This window comes from Protopterus annectens, chromosome 1.part1 (assembly GCF_019279795.1).
Source record: "Protopterus annectens isolate FY-2018-M chromosome 1.part1, PAN1.0, whole genome shotgun sequence".
NCBI classification, from domain to species: Eukaryota; Metazoa; Chordata; order Ceratodontiformes; family Protopteridae; genus Protopterus; species Protopterus annectens.
The window spans coordinates 210,582,691-210,604,068 of record NC_056726.1 but is presented as its reverse complement, the minus strand read 5'-3'; positions in this window follow the sequence as shown (position 1 = coordinate 210,604,068).

The window sequence follows — 21,378 nt, the reverse complement described above, 5'->3', positions numbered from 1 at the left end:
TTTAAACTAGTCACAAGTGGAGTACACACGTTTTGGTCCTGGGACCTCTCCTGTTTGGTATCTACTTCTGTGAAGTACAGGCTAACACATAAGGCCTCTGGCTAATGAAGTTCGCAGATGACTGCAAACTAGGAGCCATAGTCAAGTCACCAAATGATGTGGACATCCAACAGAAGGGCCTCGCTGAGACAGATGCCTCGTGTCAGAGCCATGGCCTCCAGCTCAATGCGAATTGCACATGCCCTGCATGTCAACACTTACTGCATTGTTTAGCCTTACACAGTTAATATTTTTACTTTCTGAATAGCCCCTACTATGTTTTATGTCCTGTAAGATTACCAACTGTATACACAGATAATAAGGTACCGGTAAACAAACATTTAATTTTTTATATTAATAAGTAAAGAAAACAGATGTGTACTGTACTATCCAAGGTACCAGAAATGAGCCTTAACCTCCGTTTGAAATCATTTAATTTATTTATTCCAATTATTTCTTTATTCATCTGTTTATTTGTTTGTTTACTTATTAATTTCAGTTTGATAACCATGTAAGTGGGTGGCTGACAGACCCTTGTAAGTCACAACCTGAGCTCCATGGTGCAAGACACAAATAGAAAATTGTAAATAGAATAAAGAAATATACTACTTTCTGAAAGAATGTCAAGCAGTTTGGCTAAATGTAGAAGTGGAATTCAAGCAAGACGATAGCTAAAAAATATAGCAAATGGAAATGAGGTCAAACTATAGTACATTCTTGATCACACCTGAAATATTTGTATGTGTGTACATATGTTAATGTATAAATATAAATAAGCTGTTTAATAGAGCGGCTATGGTAAGTATAGAAGGATCTCTCAATTTATATTTTATTTTTTGCATGATGTGCAATGGTGTTTTTTAAACTGATGTATATGTGTGTATTATAGACGTCTTGCATTGTTGTGATTCATCAGCAAATTGCCTCTTTACAACAAAAATCACACTTGCTTTTACTCTCAGTTGACACTGTTTCACTGTAAACGATCTATGCCTAGATATGATACTTATGAAACAGTCAAATAAAATTATGACTCCACAAGGAACCTGTATGTCTGTTTGCTTGTTTTTTTATTTTGTAAAATAAAAAAAACTACAATTTCACATGGAATATGTGTCTGTTTACTTATTTATGTATGTATAAAGTTGTACTGGCTAGTTGTAATCAGAAACATGAAAGTCTGTCTAGTATATAGGAATATACATGCAATAAAACAAATTACTTACTTGTGATTTCATGACATTTCAGTGCTAACTGAAGGTATACCTCTGAATTTTATAGTGCAGACAAAAGCCTTGACAAACATTTAATTGGCTAAAGTAGTTACCAAAGTCCAAGATAAAAGAGTAGAGGAACAGTAACTTTACTCAAAAGCATTATACAACAGCAATAAGGTACAAGCAGAGCCCATATGACTCAAAGATGACTAGTTACTCACCAGAAAACACCCTCTACCTCTGATCCCCTCACTGTTACTCAGGGCCGGTGTTAGCATTTTGGGGGCCCCCAGCAAATGTCAAGTTGGGGCAGAATAAGTATCATCCTAACAATGCCATCCATCCTAAGCAACCCTTTATTTCATGCTGCAAACTTTTAGGAGTAGTATCCACAGACAGACCTGCAGCTACAATCTTTTATATTACAACAGGCCTATGTATCACACTATCACTATGTTGAGCTGTCTAACAAAGGAGCAGTTAGAGTTACTGGCACTTAGTTGCAACAGTGATACATTGCAACAAGTCATGTACAGGTCTGGACTTAAAGTGAAATGATGACTGGACCTACATTTCAACACACACACACACACACCCTCCAGCCCTCACCTCTGAGTCCTTCTCCTTTTGGGCTCCCATACCATCCATGTTACTTTTTTTCTTCCTTTTCTCACATTTTGCCTTACTCTAAGCTTTTTCAAGAAGCCATAACTTTCTATATGTTCTGAAGTGCATTTTACACAACCTTTTCATCCAATAATAGCTTGAACAGAAATTATGATTAAGGAAAGAAATTCACTGTTGTGGTTCAGCTTTAGTTTTCCTTGTATCCTTTCAACACACCTTTCCTGAACAAGACAGCACAGTAATAACCATTTAGGAAATAACTCAAGTCAGGGCCCAAGACGCCACAGGTTTACAGATGGTCTGGGATGCATTTTAGAGCTTTTTCTCAACATTTTACTCCAATGGTGGCCTAAATAAAAATTATGAAGAAAAAAAGAATTTCAGTCTTATTTTTTTTCTTTCAACGCATAATTTGTGCCCAAGGCTTAATTTTCAAAGCTGACAAAATTGTAGCTTAGAGTAAACTAACAACCCAGTAGTTGTGAGAATATTTAAGTCTTATCTGGAAATACTGCCTACCTCCCTAACCCTCTAAAAAAGACAAGTCACTGCCTATGCATCCCTCTGGTGTTAGACTGGGATGAAAGCAGAGATTTAAATTGCCTTTGTCATATATTTCAAGTGAGTGATGATATACATATATATAGCATGTTCTTCACCCCAGTCAAAGGTTGCCACATGTATATGTGCCTAGTATGTGACTGTGAGAATGATTTCAGTTATATTCGAATTTGTTGCTCCTAGACAGTACACCTCTCTTACACAAGCTATAGTAACCTTCTTTGTACACCTCTGAGGTCTGTGAGAAACACTGCCCTCAGCTCAAACTAAAGCTATAATGACTTCATCTAAGGTTTGACTGTGATGAAAATTAAAGATGTAATATTCACACAATCTCTAGCCCCTCATAACCCGTAGCAGCTTTATGTACACACACACATTTGGGCTGGTTTTAGAATGGGTGTGGTTGTAAACAGAGGCTATTATTAGCTTTATCCTAAAAGGGACATATCTCAGCACCATTCAGGTTAAACAGCATATTCAGAAAATTGATACATTTTTCTCCAACAAGCAACAGCTTTGATGGGGGCCCCACAGAGTCAAGGATGATAAAGGGACTCCCCATTATCCATTTAGACAGTCTAGTGAGTGGGGGCAACCTGACTCCAAGAATATCTGTGTCTGAATGTTCTGTGATATATGTTATTATGTCTTACTTTCAAAATATAATTACTTGTTAGGTACATTTTTTACTGATACACAAGAATAATGTCTGTGTCCTGGCATTATTGGGTGCATGCACAGATAAAAATCAGTGATGTTTTTTACACACACACACACACACACACACACACACACACACACACACACACACACTAACATGCATAAGCCACAGCAGTACTAGTTATGTACTTATTTCCAAACAGCAATGCCTTGTGCAACATTGGCACTGCCACACCAGATTAGTCACTGCTGTTTAGCAGCCGTCAAACAGCAGAAGCAGTAAGATTTATTTCATCGAGGAGTAATGCATACTTGTCACTGTCCCTACTTTCACAGACCTTTCCTGATTTTGTTCATACTTTTGCTTTATCCTTCGTAAAAAGTCTGATTTGTTGGTAAATCATTCAGGATTGCAGTCAATCAATCCAGACATCTGAGTTTTATACTTATTGTCCAAAAATAGATGTTGATGCAAAATATGTTATTCTAGTAACTTTTAAGTGAATTAGAAATATTTAAACATATGTATGATTCTGAGCATTTATTTTATTATTTTTGGGATTGTACTGAATTCTTAAGCAAGGAAATTGAGTTATAGTATCTGGTGTTCTGGTATTAGTTATAAAACTACCTGAAAGAGAAACTATCCCTGATGATCGGAAGCATTAGCTCTTCTTAAAATCCAAAGTTTGCACTGAGGTAAGTCACTCTGGGCTGCTGAACCCTCTAGTGCTTCTATTGTTCATGTTCATTATCATCTTCACTAACAGGGTCATATCACAGCCCTGTTCATGTTAAAGAGCATAATTAGGAAATTAATGCATTTTCATTCCTCATTTTTCCCCAGTCAGCAGCAGCTTGTGGGGCCACACAGAGAAAGATGATTAAGGGGGACCCTTACAGCCATGGTTTTGCAGGGACTAAAAGCTGGCTATGTAGTTAGTTTTAGTGGAGAAAATGTCCAAAAGCAGGGTTTAACTAAGCCAGGAGCACTATGTCAGTAGAAAAATATTTAATGGCATTGTGATGCCTGTTACTTGACAAAACAAACCAGAAATATCTTTGAATTTTAAAGGAGATATAAATAAGTGTAATTACCCTCATAGTTTATTAAGTATGCAAGACTGCTGCATTAGCTTTGTTGGTTTTACAGATGTGACAAAATATCAGGATAAGATAACTGGGCCCCAGCAACCGCAGGGTTCGCTGGTGCCTAAAACCGGCTATGCTGTTACTAAAGAATGGATCCTCAATGCACCCTCCAGAGCTACATACACTACATTAGTGAGCACTGATAACATCTTGGGATGCCTCCTACAGAGTTTGAAAAATGACCCTTCAGTCCTAGAATGTCTATTTAGCCACAGCCTCCAGACACACTTTTTCCCTAGGGAATGCAGGACCGCAGTGGTCATCCTTCTACATAAAGGTGGACTATCAACAGACCCAGGGAAATACAGACCCATAAGTTGGACTAGTCTTGTATACAAGGCCATGAAAAAGTTATCATGGATCTATAAAATATATAGGAAATCTTCAGACACTGGACCTATCCCAGTTTGGTTTCATCAAGGATAGGTCACACCTACTAAACACAGTGGACTACTTTTAGAAGGCCACTTGAACCATGGATGAAGAGCAAAAAAGTGCATATTGCACACCTCAACCTGGTAAAGGCATTCAACACACTGCCTCACTTAGGTCTTATAGACAAACTCAAAAAAGTAGAGATAAATCCCTATGTAACCCAATGGATAGTCAAATGGTTCATGGAAAGGACACATGAAGTTAGGGTGGTGGAATCCACCTCCACCAATAGGCCTGTTACTAGTAGTGTTCCACTGGTCTCAGCACCTGAACCTCACCTGTTAGGAATATACTTTTCTGAAGTTATAACAAATATAAGAGGGTATTTGGGTGACAAAATCTGCAGATGACTGATTCCTCCAAAGATGTAGATATCATTAAGGAGGGTCTGAGAGCCAAGTAACTGGTGCCAGAAACTTAGCCTAATACTCAGTGCCAAAAATGTATATTTATACCCTTTGAGAAGATGAGTACCCTGCAAATTACAACACTGATAGCACTGTTCTAAGAGTAGAACCAGTAGTAAGGGCTTGAGAACTCAGATTGACAGTAACCTGAATTTTGATAAACATGTCTTCATGATGGTGAAAAATCCTTTGATGAGGTATAACTCATAAGTAAGATCAAGGTGCCCAGATCTAAGGAGATCATACTCCCACTATGCTCAGCCCTCATTAGACCAATAATGAAGTACAATGTACCCTTCGGCTGACCAGCCATTTGCAACAACTGTAGTAGCATTAGAGTCTTCATTAAAAAGAAAACAGTATGCAAACAACATGTCCTATGTGTACTACCTCAAAGCCCTGTCCCTGCTCTGTCTCCTACAGACTACTGAGGGTCAATCTATACCTAGCCTGCAAGGCCTTCTGAGATCCAGCCTTGATGGATATACTACACATTCACAAAACAAGCAGCAAAAGAATTACCCACTCTAAGGATCAAACCTTGTCTGTGACATAAGGAAAACATATTGGAGGAACAGGTGCATCTTTGAGAGATTACCATTTTTCTGGGAAAGACCCCCCATTTATGTGAAACAGAGCTCGTCTTTAAGCCTGTTCAAATGACATTTGGGAAGTCATAAATTCACCCCTGCTTGTCACCTGTGGCTTTTTTGGCAGCAAAGGCACAGGCATGCATCAAAATCTTTCCAGTCCTTAGGCATTGACAATTATGAAATCTAGGGCATGAATAGTTAGGTTTAAAAAGGCTCTAGGGCCATTACACTGGTAACCTCCATTGAGTATTTCTTCTACTGATATGCAAATGCACAAATTTGCTTTCCTTACAAAGTTGTGCAACAAGAACAAGCTGGAGTCCAGAAATACATATAATAACCAAAATCAGCTATAGTGGAATGTAAGAAAAGGTAGGATACTGGTTAGCAATGAGCTTCTCTTTAAATAAGCTATACTGTACTGGGCATGACACTGAGGTATACAATGTATTTTGTATAGCATACATCATGGACAGAAGTAGGTTAAAAAAATAAAGACATCTGGGTACACAAGTCCCAGGATAAAAAGTGCCCGATCCTCATATGCACACTGGTTCCAGGACTGGGAGAACTGACAGTGCAGAATCTTCATTACACAAACATTCCAACAATGGGGTTAGGCCAGGTTCAGGGGGAGAATGCCTCTACCCCATTGTAAAAGGAAGTAGTAGTCCTCAAAAACTGATAGGCCAGAAAAGAGCCATTAAGATGATAGAGTGGGCTACTGAGGATAAGAATGAAATTATGTATTGTTACTATTATGCAAGAAGCCCAGAATTTCCAGATAGAAGACATTCAAAAAGACTAAGAGGAAATCAGAGGAAAGAAAAAATACTTGCACAGGACAAACATCAAAACCTTCAAATGAATTTTTGTATTCATTAATACAACAAACCCATGAAAAATTTACATGGACATGGGTAAGAAAGAGATCTGATTTGCTGCAATATTTATGCAAAGGAGAAAGTCAAAGTAAATCAATACTAGAAAGCATCTCCAAAGATATTTGCAGAGAAATACAAGCAAAGTATCCAGGGTATGGAAACTTTCATAACACAAAATAAGATCATAAAGGGGAATATAAAACAGAAGATTAGTAAAGCAGAAGTTAAACAAATAGAAGCTGAAGTTATGGAATACTTCCACAGTGAAGGATTTAGTGTAGAAAGTCTAACACAATTTATGTCACAGCATGATGGAACAGTTAGTCCCCAAAGTAAGGAAAACAGAAAGAGTGGGATACATCTGAGGGAGGAATATGGACATGGCAATCTATAATAACTTTAATATAGTGCAATATTTATGCACAGGAGAAAGCAAAACAAATCAATACAAAAAAGCAGCACCAAAGATAGCTGCAGAGAAATACAGGCAAAGGCATTCAGATATACCAAATTTCATATTACAAAAAAATAAGACAAAGGGAAAGCAGAAAAGAGGATTACTAATGAGGAAGTTAAAGAAATAGAAATTGCAGTTATGGATTACCTATAAAGTTAAGGATTTAGTGTAGAAAATCCTACAGTGGTAATGTCACAGCATGATGGAACAATGAGTCTAATACATTAAGGAGAAACAGGTGGAACGGGAAGCATCTGATCACTTACCACATGAAGATTCTCTACAGTCTTCAGTAGGAAATGAGTACAAAAGTTCACCTGGAGTTACACAGCAAGGGAAGGAGCAAGAAACATTGACAACCGACACAATGTTGTGTAGTGATAGTAGGGAAATGTAAAAAAAAAGTTCACCACACAACACACAGGAAGGGAAGAAGAAAGACACAAACACACAATGTTGTGTGTTGTGAGTAGAGAGAGAAATGAGTACAAAAGTTCACCTAGGGTTGCACAGCAAGGGAAGGAGCAAGAAACATCAACACCTCTTGACACAATGTTGTGTAGTGATAGACAAGTGAATTCCTATCTGAAAGAGCAACAGATGATGCAGGATTCAGCTCAAGAGAATATGTCACAGAAAGATTTTTAGGCACTTTCCACAGAATCCCTTCAGCAAACGGAGAGCAAAGGTAACAGTTGCTTTATTTGATAGAGATGAATAGACATATTAAGGTCAATGAAAAAATATTACAGAAAGTCACTAGGACCCAAAATGTCAGAAGCCTGATTAAACACATGAATGCAAAGTACTGAAAGAGGCTCAGAAAACTTCAATGTTTCCTCAACAATAACAACTCAGGTCTCAGTAACCCTAACTTAGAGATTGCAAGACCTGTCTCTATACAAAAAGTGTCTTACACATTCCTGAGGGGGTTATGTCCACTACATTTCCCATGCTGTGAAGGAACCAGCAATCCAAGCTCACCATCACCACAATAAAACTAGTTGTAAACCTATACTATCACATCAACAATACCAGAAGGCATGACAAGTACGTTACCTAATGCATTCCACATTTGTGAACAGGCTGACATTACAAGTCAAACACAATACTTGTCTTGCAACATTTATAAACAGTTTGGATAACTGTTAAGAATTCAGGACAAAAACAATAAAAACAGCAAATCCATTTTTCAAAAATGTGTTGTTTCCCCTCCTCAAAGAAAAGTAATTATTTTCCTTCAGTCTTTTCTGTATGAAATCAGAGTTTCATTTTCTGACTTTTTTATATCTACCAGCAGTAAAAAAATATTAATGGGGGTCTGGGTGTGTTGTGTCATGTCTAATTAACATAAAAATAATAATAAAAATATATTGCCTGGGTCAGTTGCAGTTCATAGCACATTTGTTTACAGCCAATTTAGTTCTAAGTCATTTAATCACAAAACATGTTCATATCCAAATTTGTCTCAGCATAGGCCTCAGCTATAGTAACCAATCTCATTAAATGACAAAAAAGAACTTTCACAATTGGTGATATTTAAATGTGTGCAAACATGTCCCTGTGCAGTACAAACACAAGATATTCACAATATTTCATTTATGTGTGTGCATGTATGTACTTAATTCATTGAATCCAAAAAGTAATCTATTTTCAGTCATAAACCATAAAGTTCCAATACTGAAGTACACACACACACACACACACACACACACACACACACACACACACACACACACACACACACACACACACACACACACACACTCCCAAATTTGGAGGAACACATCTAATTTGATCTCAAACTTTTGTTCAATCCCTCCTAAATCTGGAAATTATTTTGAGTGAATAGCACCCTCTAAGAGTACCTTTTCCCTAAATACTTTCTCTTTGTCTAGAATTCTGAGGTAAAATTTTGAAAGACATGACACATACATACACACAGATTGTGCTATGACATATGCAGCTATTTCCCACATTAGAGGAGTGGGATACTTTTCCCCTTTGTCAGGCTCCAAATTGTTACTGGAAAAAAATCATGTTTATTGCAGTCCTTTGCAAAAACTGTATACAATTAAAAAATGAGTGCACTCAACAAAACAAATAACATTTCTACAACTGTCTAATCAATAAACAGGATCTGTGGCCATGGATATAAACTTATCTACTACCTCTGTTACCAGCTTAGTGGATATGGGCATCCTGAGGCAGTGTAGAAACTGCCTCAGATATTAAGTATTGTATAAATACATAACTAATAAGCCACACTAAAACCTTTAACAATGACCACATCTTCACAGTTGAGCTAAAACCCTGCATAGGAAAGCAAAAAGTACATGGTACACCTCCTAGAAAACCAGACTCCAGATCAATCAGTGTAAAAAATGGCAAGTTAGTAATGTAAATAACACTTATCTATAAATACAAACACACACACACACACACACACACACACACACACACACACACACACACACACACACACACACACACACACAAATAACTGCACAATCAGTGTAGGAAAACTAGCAACTTGTAAAACATTAAACCTATAATACAAAGCTTTATACTATATAAACCAAACACAAGACATGTCATCAATAACACACAGTTTAAATCAGAATCTCCCAAACATAAAAATGTTCATTTACCTGTAACGTCCAAGTGTGTAGTCTAAACAAGTCCCATTAACTCTTTGAGCAGCCATCTCTTACAAAGCTGTTTCTCCAGATTACTTCAACAGACTCTACAGAATAGCATAAACAGCAGAATAAAACTATGGTTCAAGGCAGCAGAAAGCACCCCTGCACTACCAGGCTATAACTCATTCCACACCTTTTGGCCCCAGAACTTGGACTGAAGCTCCAAAGGCAGTGGTGTTTCCATATTCATAAAGGATACACACACTTCCAGACTGGTAGCTCAACATAACACATCTGAGATACTTCAGGTGCAACTAACATTGGGTAAGACAGCAATTCAGGTTGTAGCATGCTATAGGTCCTCAACCATGTTCCAACACTCACACTCCATGTTCCTAAGCACCCTGGAGAATATTAGGATCCAACCTAACACTGTCATACTGGGCAACTTCGAATATCCCTCCATTAACTGGGAAAACTACTCATGTACCAATACACTTGCCCAGCACTTTCTGGAATTCATTAATTCCAAAGCCCTGGACCAGCTCGTTCTTACCCCCACTAGAGGTAGCGGTTATCTAACAGTGTAGTACCTCGCAGGATGTGCAGTAGCAAACCCTGCCCCTAAACGCCCACAACTTACCAAGCTACGTTAAGAGTAATTAGCTGTCATGTAGCTTACACTGGATTAATAAAGCAGTGAAAAGCATTTTATTGGCATCGGAATGTATAAAACCCTTTGATTGTGATCGGTTATTATCGGTTATTCAGGTTTTACATGGTTAACCGATCGCAATCAAATGCTTTTTACTACTTTCTGTTTGTGTTTTATACATTCTGATGCCAATAAAAAGCATTCTCATGCCTTATGCAAACATTTAAATTGTTTGTAATGTGGAATGTGCTACAGTAATGCCACAGTAAATTACTTTAACATTGGGAAGACCGAAAAGCATTACTTCGGTAAATGTACAGTATTTGCACTTTTAAATATTTTCTCGGACTGCAGACGTCCATATAAGGACTGTACTATAAGAGTAGCAAATAAATAAGTAAATCTTAGCCTGTCCTGGGTGATCGCATAGCTAGAATGAATATAGTTTTACGGCACAATAAAGAAAACATATTGATTAATGCAGATGTTTAAAAAAACTTGAAAATATATTTGTGTTGGCATAAAAAGGTGAAGTTTTATCTGTAAGTGGAATCAAAAGAGATACCATGTAGTAACTCGTGTATTTCAAGGTAATAAAGTGCAATATGGTGTATGTGGCTTTCTTGTTTGTCACCGCGATGAAGGATGCAAAGCTTGCCTCTGGAGCTCTTAGTACAAAAAATCTGGAGTCTGGACAAAACTTAAAATTATGGCGACAAAATCTTACTTGTAAAAATTTAGAAAGTTGGTAGAATAACAGGATTTGTGTTAACATGCCTTTTCCGAAGGAAACTCATATGTATGTCATTATTTATGTATTATTTAATGACGTTAATCTTCAGTGCTTTACCAGGAATCACAAAATATATGAGAAACAGACCATTAATAGGGTTACCACCTGTCCCACTTTGCGAGGGACAGTACCTCTTTGGGCAGTTGTGTCCTGCAAAAAAATTGTAAAATGGCAAATATCCTGAGATTTTAGGGCAAAATTATTTCCTATATTTTATGTAATAGTTGCATAAAACAGTTATTCTGCATCCGATACACTGAATGTTATAAGAAACAGAATAAGCCATGGCTATATTTCACCCTGCAAAATCTGACGTTTGTACCAAAAATGTCCCACTTTGGCATTTGAAAAGTTGGCAACCCTACATATGATTAGCGGTTATTGTTATTCATAGAATGTAACATTTGGCAGGTTACTTATTCAGGCATAACGGGAATGCTCAAGTGTCACTCAAATGTGCGCTGACCTGCCAATCAATATGGACACGCCATAACCGGCGCAGTACCGCCTGCGAGGTACTACACTGTTAGATAACTGAGGTAGCAACATCCTTGACCTGGTCATTACTAACATGGGTGACCATTGCTCCACACCAATAGTCAACTCCTCCAGGGTTAGATCCAACCACAAAAGAATCACCTTGGAATTCCACCCCCACAAAGGTAACTACCATGAAAAACTTCTCCAAAGCTAACTTTGGGCTCCAAAACTAAGTTTGGGCTCTTAATAACACAGGCAGCTAACTTCACAGCACCCATGCAAATGGAGAATAGTTGCATGACCGCCGAATCATACACCAATGCACTGTACGAACATGTACACAAATGCATGGATCTCACCATACACAACAGAACCAAGATGCCCCCCCCCAAAAAAAAAAAAGAAAGCCAATCTGGTGGTCCCTTGCTATAAACAAACTCTACAACAGAAGGAGGAAACCAATGCAGAATAAGTTGAAGTCCCAAGACTGGTAAAACTCCCTTATCAGCCTCAACAAATTGTTGAGATCCCTCTTCAAATCCTCTAAAGCTAGCTATGAAAATAGAAATGCAGCAGATAGTAAAGACAACCACAATACCGTTTAGAGTTATGTAAAGAATCTCCGTGGCAATACCCAGATTTTCTCTGAGCTACTCCACAATGGTACCTCCTATACCGAGCCAACAGATATTACCAATACACTGGCTGACAGAAGCAGTGCTAACTTTACCCCACCACCCCCCACCAAAGGACCAATCACAATACCAGTCGATTGCCAGACACCCAGTATTACTGCTGCACAGGTTAAAACAGCACTGCCCAGGCAAAGAATACAGCTTCTATGGGACCTGACAATATCCCAGGCTGTGTTCTGCATGAATGACAGAGTGAACTGGCACCACACCTGTATGCCCTGTTCAATCATAGCCTCGCCTCAGGCTTTGTCCCCACCGATTGGCACACTGCTACAGTCATCCCTCTCCACAAAGGGGGAGCGACTACAGACCCTGGGAACTATTGCCCCATTAGCCTTACGAGTCTGATATACAAAGCTATGGAACAAATCATCATTGACCTAATAAATAAGGATATAGGGAATCTCCAAACTCTGGATCCTACATAGTTTGGTTGTGTGAAGGGTAGATCATGCCTGCTCAACTTGGTTGACCTCTTTGAGTCAATTACCAGAGCTGTGAATGAAGGCAAGGTGGTTCATACAGCCTACCTTGATCTGGCCAAGGCCTTTGATACCATTCCCCACTCAGGAATCAAAGAAAAACTCACTAAGCTAGGCATCAACTCCTATATCACTAGGTGGGTTGCAAACTGGCTCACAGATAGAACCCACAGTGTGAAAGTAGATGACTCCAAGTCAGACTGCCGACCAGTCATGAGTGGAGTTGGTCCTGGGTCCTCTCCTGTTTGGTATCTACTCCTCTGAAGTCCAGGCCAACACGAAGGGACTCTGGCTGATGAAGTTCACAGATGATTGCAAGTTGGGAGCTATTATTAACTCCCCAAGTGATGTTGACATCCTACAGGAAGGCCTCAATGAGACCAAAGACTGATGTCAGAACCATGGCCTTTAGCTCAATGCCAAAAAAAATGTGTCATCATCCCCCTTGGGAAAAACCCAGTTCCATTGAATTATCACATTGATGGTAGTTCACTGAACACAGAAGGCGTTATAAGAGATCTGGGAACACAGGTTGACAGCAACCTCTCTTTTGACCACCACATTGCCACAGTGGTCAGAAAGTCCTTCTATGTGGCAGATCTCATTACTAAGAGTTTCGCATCCAGGAAGAAAGAGGTCATTGTCTCCCTCTACTCTTCCCTCATTAGACCAATCATTGAGTACAATGCCCCATTTGGCATGTACCTCAATAGACACCTGCAACAACTGGGGAGGCCACAAAAGTAGCTCACAAAGAGAATCCTAAGCCTTAAACACTTGTCCTGTATGGACAGATTCAAAAAACTCCAACTCCTCTCTGTCTCATATTGCCTAGTTAGAGGTGATCTCTGCTTGACTTGCAAAGCCATGTGTGACCCAGCTGTTAGAAATGCTACATCTAAAAAAATCCCAACCCCTCTGCACCACATGCTCCAAAGACCTCTACCTCATTACCACAATTAACAGAACATGCTGGCGGGACAGGTTCATTACCCAGAGACTGCCCATACTATGGAATAGACATCACATACATGTCAAGCAGAGCACCTCACTGGTCCTCTTCAAGGGAAATCTTAATGAGTGGATGGGAAATAGAAAATTCACCCCGGGGATCACTTCAGTGGCTCTACTCAACAGAGGCACTGGGAAGTAAGGTCAGGTGGCACGATGCCAGGTTAATCCTATGAGCTAGGCGTGTAAAGGCTCCAGGGCCATTAGCCTATTACACACCTATAAACCTATTATCTGTAAAATTTACTCCATAATTCAAGTCATCTATAGCAAATTATGACAGACATTTATAATCTCACTGTCACCAACCACCAAAAGTTAAATTCTTAAAAAAGTAGTAATGTAATTAAAAAAAGCCTGCACTAACCTCTCGTCCAACCTTCCCTTATTCCTGTCAGTTCCACAACTGAGTGGAATTCTGCAGAAAGCGACACATATTATTTCATAAAACAGCATACCCACCCACAAACAATTAAGTCAAGCATTTTCTATCCACATGATGCACCTAGACAATATCTGAGTTTACTACTTTGTAATGAATGCGTGAATAGATTACACTGGTTAACACACATTCAGATAAATACATACACTGAAATGCATATGAGAATTTAAACAGCTCAGCATGTAACATCTCATTCAATTAAATGAAAGTCGATACCAATGCACTTAGCACCTCATCAAGTTGGACATGACCATTTTCACCTCTGCTGGCACTCATTGTTTAATCCAGTATGTCCAAGATCAAAAGTACCTAACAAAAGCCAAGGATGACTGCAGCAATTTTAGAATAATTAGTATGCAAACTAACTGACTCAGGCTTCTGTTATCATAACCTGAGAGTTATATAACTTTTTTTTACATATTTAGTCAGCATTGTAGTGAATGTGCAAACTTGAAGAAGCTGAATTTTCAGTGGAGATTGATATCTGCGGAAAAGGATAATAAAGCTATGTATACATTTGTAAGTGCCATATCTACAGGCTTGAAACGCATCTGGAGCAGATGTGAAAAATAATTTCAGTGAAAATCTGTGGAACCACAAATATCAGCTAACCAAGAGGAGAGATGAGAAGCAGAGGATGCATGAGAGGAATCACATTCATTTTACTGATGCACTTTCCCTGCAAGAACGAAAAAAACTCTAAATGTATGAATTGGGTTAATATTACAGAAACTGGCATCTCAAGATGGCCTGAAACACAAAAGCAAAAAGTACATTAAAGTATTTTGACTGATATACTTTTTTATGTTGTAGTCATATAAACGTTATTGTCTTGAAATGCACTCACCAGTGCACATACTGTCTGTACAAATACCATGCACATACCTTTTGTCTAAGTCTTCTTGACACACTGTCAAAGATCTCAGCTTTCAGTGCATTCAAGTTAGCGCATACTCATTCTCCACTCCCACATACTGCAAGTCCATGCAGGTCACCCAAGAGTGACCAGGAAAGCAGGCCGTAAGCATGTTATGCCCACTAACTCTACTTCCATACAAGGATGTGACTTAGTCATATGTTCATAGGTTCATAGGTAGGTACTAGGCTATTGGCCTTAGGGCCTATATAAGCCTAGCCAAAAAGTTACCCTGGCTTTCACCATTCAAGAAAATTATTTTCCTTTGCCCCTGTGAAACAGAGCCACAGAAGTGATCCCCGGGGTGAATTTCCTATTTCCCATCCAATCATCAAGGAGCTCTGATATACATAGGTAGTTTGTTCCAGAGTATGGGAAGTCTCTGGGACAGGAATACATCCCACCAGAAGGTTCTGTTTATTGTGGTGACAAGATTTGGTCCCTAGAGCGTGTAGCTCGGAGGAATGGATTTCTTTCAGTGGAGCATGTCCAACAGCTGTGGGTTTGACATAGCTTTGTATGTTAGGCAGAGATTGCCTCTGAGTAAGCAATATGGGATGGAGTAAAGCTGGAGCTTTTGAGATGGTCTGCATAGTGCATCTGTTTGAGGCCAGTAATCCTCTTTGTGAGGTATTTTGCAGCCTTTCCAGTTGTTGTAGATGTCTTGTGAGGTACATACCAAAAGGGGCATCAGACCTATCATTGAGTACAATGCCTCCTTTGGTATGTACCTAACCAGGCACATCCAACAACTGGAACGTCCACAGAGGTTACTCACTAAAAGAATACAGGATGCAAGTAATATGTCCTACACAGACCTCCTCAAGGCCCTATCCCTGTATTCTGTCTCCTACATGCTATTTAGGGGAGATCTATACCTGGCATCAAGGAAATTGTCAGACCCCACTCTGATGGACCTGCATATCCACAACACAGCACCAGAATTATCTGTTCTAAAGACTTAAACCTCGCCTGTGATATAAATAGGACCTGCTGGAGAGATAGGTATGTATCCCAGAGACTACCTAGTCTATGGAACAGGCTCCCCATGCATGTGAAGCAGAGTTCCTCCCTAACCCAATTCAAGAGCAACGTGGACACTTGGAAGCAAAACCAGGAATTCATCCCTGGTTTGGCACCTATGTCTCTAATGGCCACAGGTAACCTGTAAATGGTTCGTCTCCCAGGCCCATCCTTATACTTATAAAGGGTTTCAGAACTTGTCAGTGATTTGGGATGCATGGCTAGGATTATAAAGGCCCTTGTGTTCATTAGCCTATATACAGCACCCTCTCACTGTCAGTTTGCAGACAGGGAAAAAGGTAGGCAGATTAATAGTCTGATTAAGTGACACCTCATTAACCACCTTCAGCATAAAAGAAGGGTTAGTGCAGAAGGACCCTTTATCTGCATGAAAAATCAAAAAAGGAGGACAAGCCATAATGGCCTGCAATGCAGACATGTGTTTGTAGCAAGCTACAAATTGGATTGCGGTCTTGCCCAGAGTTAGTTGCACTTAGATAATCTCGGATGCCTTATGCTGAGCAACTAGCCTGAAAGTGTAGATATCCTTAATGAATATGGACATGCCTCTGCCTTTAGTGTTTCGGTCCAGGTTAGGTGGCCAAAAGGTGTGGTATGAATCATAGCCTGGTAATGCAGGGGTGCTCTCAGGACTCTTGAACCAGGTCTTTGTCACTGCACAGATGTCAATGTTCTCCATTTTAAAGAGTGCCTCAAGTGAGTGCATTTTGAGGTTTAGACTTTTAGCAATTAAGTAGCATTAACCTCAGATTTTGCTTGCTTGTACCTGTTACAGTGGTGAAGTTGTTATTTGAACCTTGCCTACAAAAGGCACCATGGGGTGGCAAGAGCCTTAGCCAGTATCCAGAATCCCAAGGGAGACAGGTGCAAGCCATCTCTGGCAAAGCATTGTGGTTTGTCAATCATGTCATCCCAGGCTGACAGATACTGGATCCCCTTAGAATGACACCAGAAGCTTAGCCAATTGTTGAAGTCAATCATTTTGTCCATGTACTGTGGTATCATTCTGGGTGATGGCAGGATGCTACTGAGGGCTAGGGTCATACCTGCCTGGGCTACAAGATCGGACAGCTCCTCCATGTCTCTTTTCGTGTTAGCCTTTAACAAGCTACAATGATTTGTGTTAAGTGGGGTGTGACCTTGTGTATTTAAGTCTTGGTTTGCAATTAGGACGTGTATTCTGATGAAGTTTGTTCACTCGGACGAAACCTAGGTAAATTCGTTTGGTATCATTTGGAATTGTGCAATAAACTTGTTTTAATCACTGCTGTGTTGGGTTCATTTTCGTACACAGTTCATGCACAGTGTGGACTTGACTGTTGGTTATACTCAGTGGTTTGCTGTGAGTATCTTTCCTGGCTGGTCGGATCTCCTTGATACCTCTCCACCTTATAGTGCAGACTGAAAAGCCTTGATAGAAACATTTAAATGGCTAAAGTAGTTACCAAACTCCAAGATAAAAGAGTAGAGGACAGTAACTTTACTAAAAAGTTTTACACAACAGCATTACGGTACAAGTAGAAGACAGAGTCCATATGACGCGAAGATGACTAGTTACTCCACAGGAAGTACCCTCTACCTACTTATCTCCCTACTGTTAGTAATCAGGTCCTCACTGCCCTCAAACACTGGACCCATCCCAGTTTTGTTTTGTCAAGAGTAGGTCACACCTACTAAACCCAGTGGACTACTCTGAGAATGCCACTTGAACCATGGATGACTGGCAAAAAAGTTCATACGGTCTACCTCAACCTGGTAAAGGCATTCAATACACTGCCTCACTTAGGTATTATAGACAATCTCAAAAATGTAGACATAAATCACTATGTAACCTGATGGATAGTCAAATGGCTCATGGATAGGACACATCAAGTTAGGCTGGGGGAATACAGCTCCTCAACTAGGCCTGTTACTTGTGGTGTTCCACAGGACTCACCACTTGGACCTCTCTGGTTTGGAATACACTTCTCTGACATCATAGCAAATATAGAGGGTCTTTGGGTGACCGAATCTGCAGATGACTGGAAGTTGGGTGCAATGACTGATTCCTCTAAAGATGTAAATATCCTTGAGGAGGGTCCGAGAAACAAGTAACTGGTGCCAGAAATATAGCCTAATACTCAATTCCAAAAAATGCATACGTATACCCTTTGGGAAGTTGACCACGTTGACCACCCCCTGCAAATTACAACACTGATAACACTCTCCTAACAGTAAACCCAGTGGTAAGGGACTTGAGAACTCAGGTTGACAGTAACCTGAACTTTGATCACCATGTGTCCACGGTGGTGAGAAGATCCTTCTATGTGTGCCAAGTTATAACTTATGGCTTGGCATCCAGATCTAAGCAGATCATAATTCCATTATACTTAGCCCTCATTAGACCAGTAATCAAGTACACTGTACTCTTCAGATTACTGTACTCTTCAGCATGTACCTGACCAGGCATTTCTAACAACAATAGTGGCCACAGAGGATTCACAGTAAAAGAATACAGGGTGTAAAAAAATGTCTTATCTGGAAAGCCCCAAACTCTTGTCTCTGTACTCTCTCCTACAGACTACCACAGGCCAATAAAACCTAGCCTAAAAGACCTTCTCAAATCCAGCCTTAATGGATATGCTGCACATTCACAAAACAAACAGCACAAGAATTACCCAGTCTGAGGATCTAAACATTGTCTGTGACATAATTAAAACATGTTGGAGGAACAGGTTTGTGTTTTTACCCTTTTTCTGGAAAAAGATTCTCCATTTATGTGAAACAGAGCTCTTCTTTAAGCTTATTCCAATAACATTTGGACCAATGGATAGGAAAGCATAAATTCACCCCTGCTTGTCACCTGTGGCTTTTATGGATGGCAGCAGCTTATAGTCTAAGGCACAGGCATACACCAAAGTCTTTTTAGTCCTTGGGCACAGACAACTATGAAAACTGGGGCATGAATGGCTAGGCTTAAAAGGCTCTAGGGCCATTAGACTGGTAACCTCCAATTATGATTTATTCTGTTAAGTTGCAAATGGATGAAATTGCTTTCCTTAAAAATTTGTGTAACTTGAACAAGTTGGAGTCCAGAAATACATACAATAAGCAAAATCAGCTATAGTGAAATGTAGGAAACATCGATACTGGTTAGCAATGAGCTTCTCTTTAAATAAACTATACTTTACTGGGTATGACACTGCTGTATACAATGCATTTTAGATAGCATATATCATGGACAGACGTAGGTTAAAAATAAAAAAAGGCAACTGGGTACACAAGTCTCAGTATAAACAAGTGCCTGATCCACATATGCACACAGTGAAAAACTGGTAGTGTAAAGTCTTCAAGACACAGAAACATTCCAACAATGAGGCTAGGCCATGTTCAGGGGAGGATACACCTACCACATTTTAGACAGAAGTAGTAGTCCACAATAAACGAGAGGCTGGACAAGAGCCATAAAGATGATAGAGTGGAGTATTGAGGATAAGGAAGACATTATGTATGGTTACTATTATGGAAGAAGCCCAGAATTTCCAGATAGAACACATTCAAAATGATTAAGACAGAAATTGGTGGAAAGAAAAATACTTGCATAAGAAAAACTATCAAAACCATCACATGCACTTTTGTGTTCATTCATACAACAGATCAGTGACAACTATTATATAGACAAAATTGTTGGGCCATTTGGAAGAATAAGTAATAAAGGAAGTGCAAAACATGTAAAGAACAAAGCCTAGAGATTTTCAAAAGGCATGAAAAATAAATATTGACATGGGAAAGAAAAAGAGATCAGATTTCTTGCAATGTTTGTGCAGAGGATAAAGCCAAAATAGTCAAAACCAGAAAGCATCTCCAAATATATTTGAAGAGAAATGCAGGCAAAGTATCCAAGAATGGAAACTTTCACAACCCAAACAATAGGATCACAAAGGGGGAATGTAAAACAGAAGATTATTAAAGTAAAGGTTACATTTAGAGACGCTGAAGTTATGAAAGAATTCCAAAGTGAAGGATTTACCATAGGAAGTCTAACGCACAAAGTAAGGAAAACAGAAGGGAAGACATATGGACATGAGAAAGTATCCCTGGGATTCAAGAAGCTCGGCACAAGGACGGTTTTAGCCTTGCGTTGATCGTCCTCACTACAGATGGAGCAGCAGCACCATATGAAATATGTATGAGGGCGCGTCGCCACAACCTCGACGTGCACAGGAAACGTGTGCGAGTGCAGGGGGCATGTACAAGTGCTCTATGGAGGCGTAAACATGTCCCGACACTTGCAAAACCTACTATGCCTACTAGTAGAGCCCGCCTCTAATAGTAAGTCAGTAATTCAGCGTCCGTGGATACTGAAATGTATGCTAAGCATACAAGAGTGTCCACGAACAGTAAAATAAAATCGTAGTAAACACACTAGCATGTAGTGGAATGTTGAGCCCGGTCCCTAGAACTTTCATGATTAGAGTCCCTGTCCCTGTGTCCCTATTATACATTCGAATTGCTGCAATATCAAAAGTGTAAGCAAAGCGCAGAGTGTCGCTGACCTCCGAGTGTAGCTTACACATCATATTCATTCAAATAGAGAAAAAACATGCAAAATCAACGTGTCAATAGTGTAGTGTTTAGAGCATCCGCCTAACAAACAGGCATTTACGGTTCGAGCCCAACAATAGCACATATCATTTTCCATGTGGAATGAATGTTGTTTTGCTGTAAAACCGGCATAAGAGTATCACATGAGATATTTAACTTAAATATCATTCAAGCAAAGTGGCACTGTCATAATGAATAAGGTACTAGTAAGCACAAATAAGCAGCAGTAAACACATATTAAGTACCAGTAAGCAAGTCTGAGTGCACTTACGTGGGTCTAAGCAGTGCCCAGCATAGGAAATGTACATAAGTATATACAGATATATAATATATATATATATATATATATATATATATATATATATATATATATATATATATATATATATATATATATATATATATATATATATATATATATATATATATATATATATATATATATACATATATATATATATATATATATATATATATATATATATATATATATATATATATATATATGGGTCTACTTCTTTTGACCTAACTCCCATTTGCCTGACACCCATTTGCCTGAGACCAAATGACTGAAATTTCGTTTGCCTGACACTTAATTT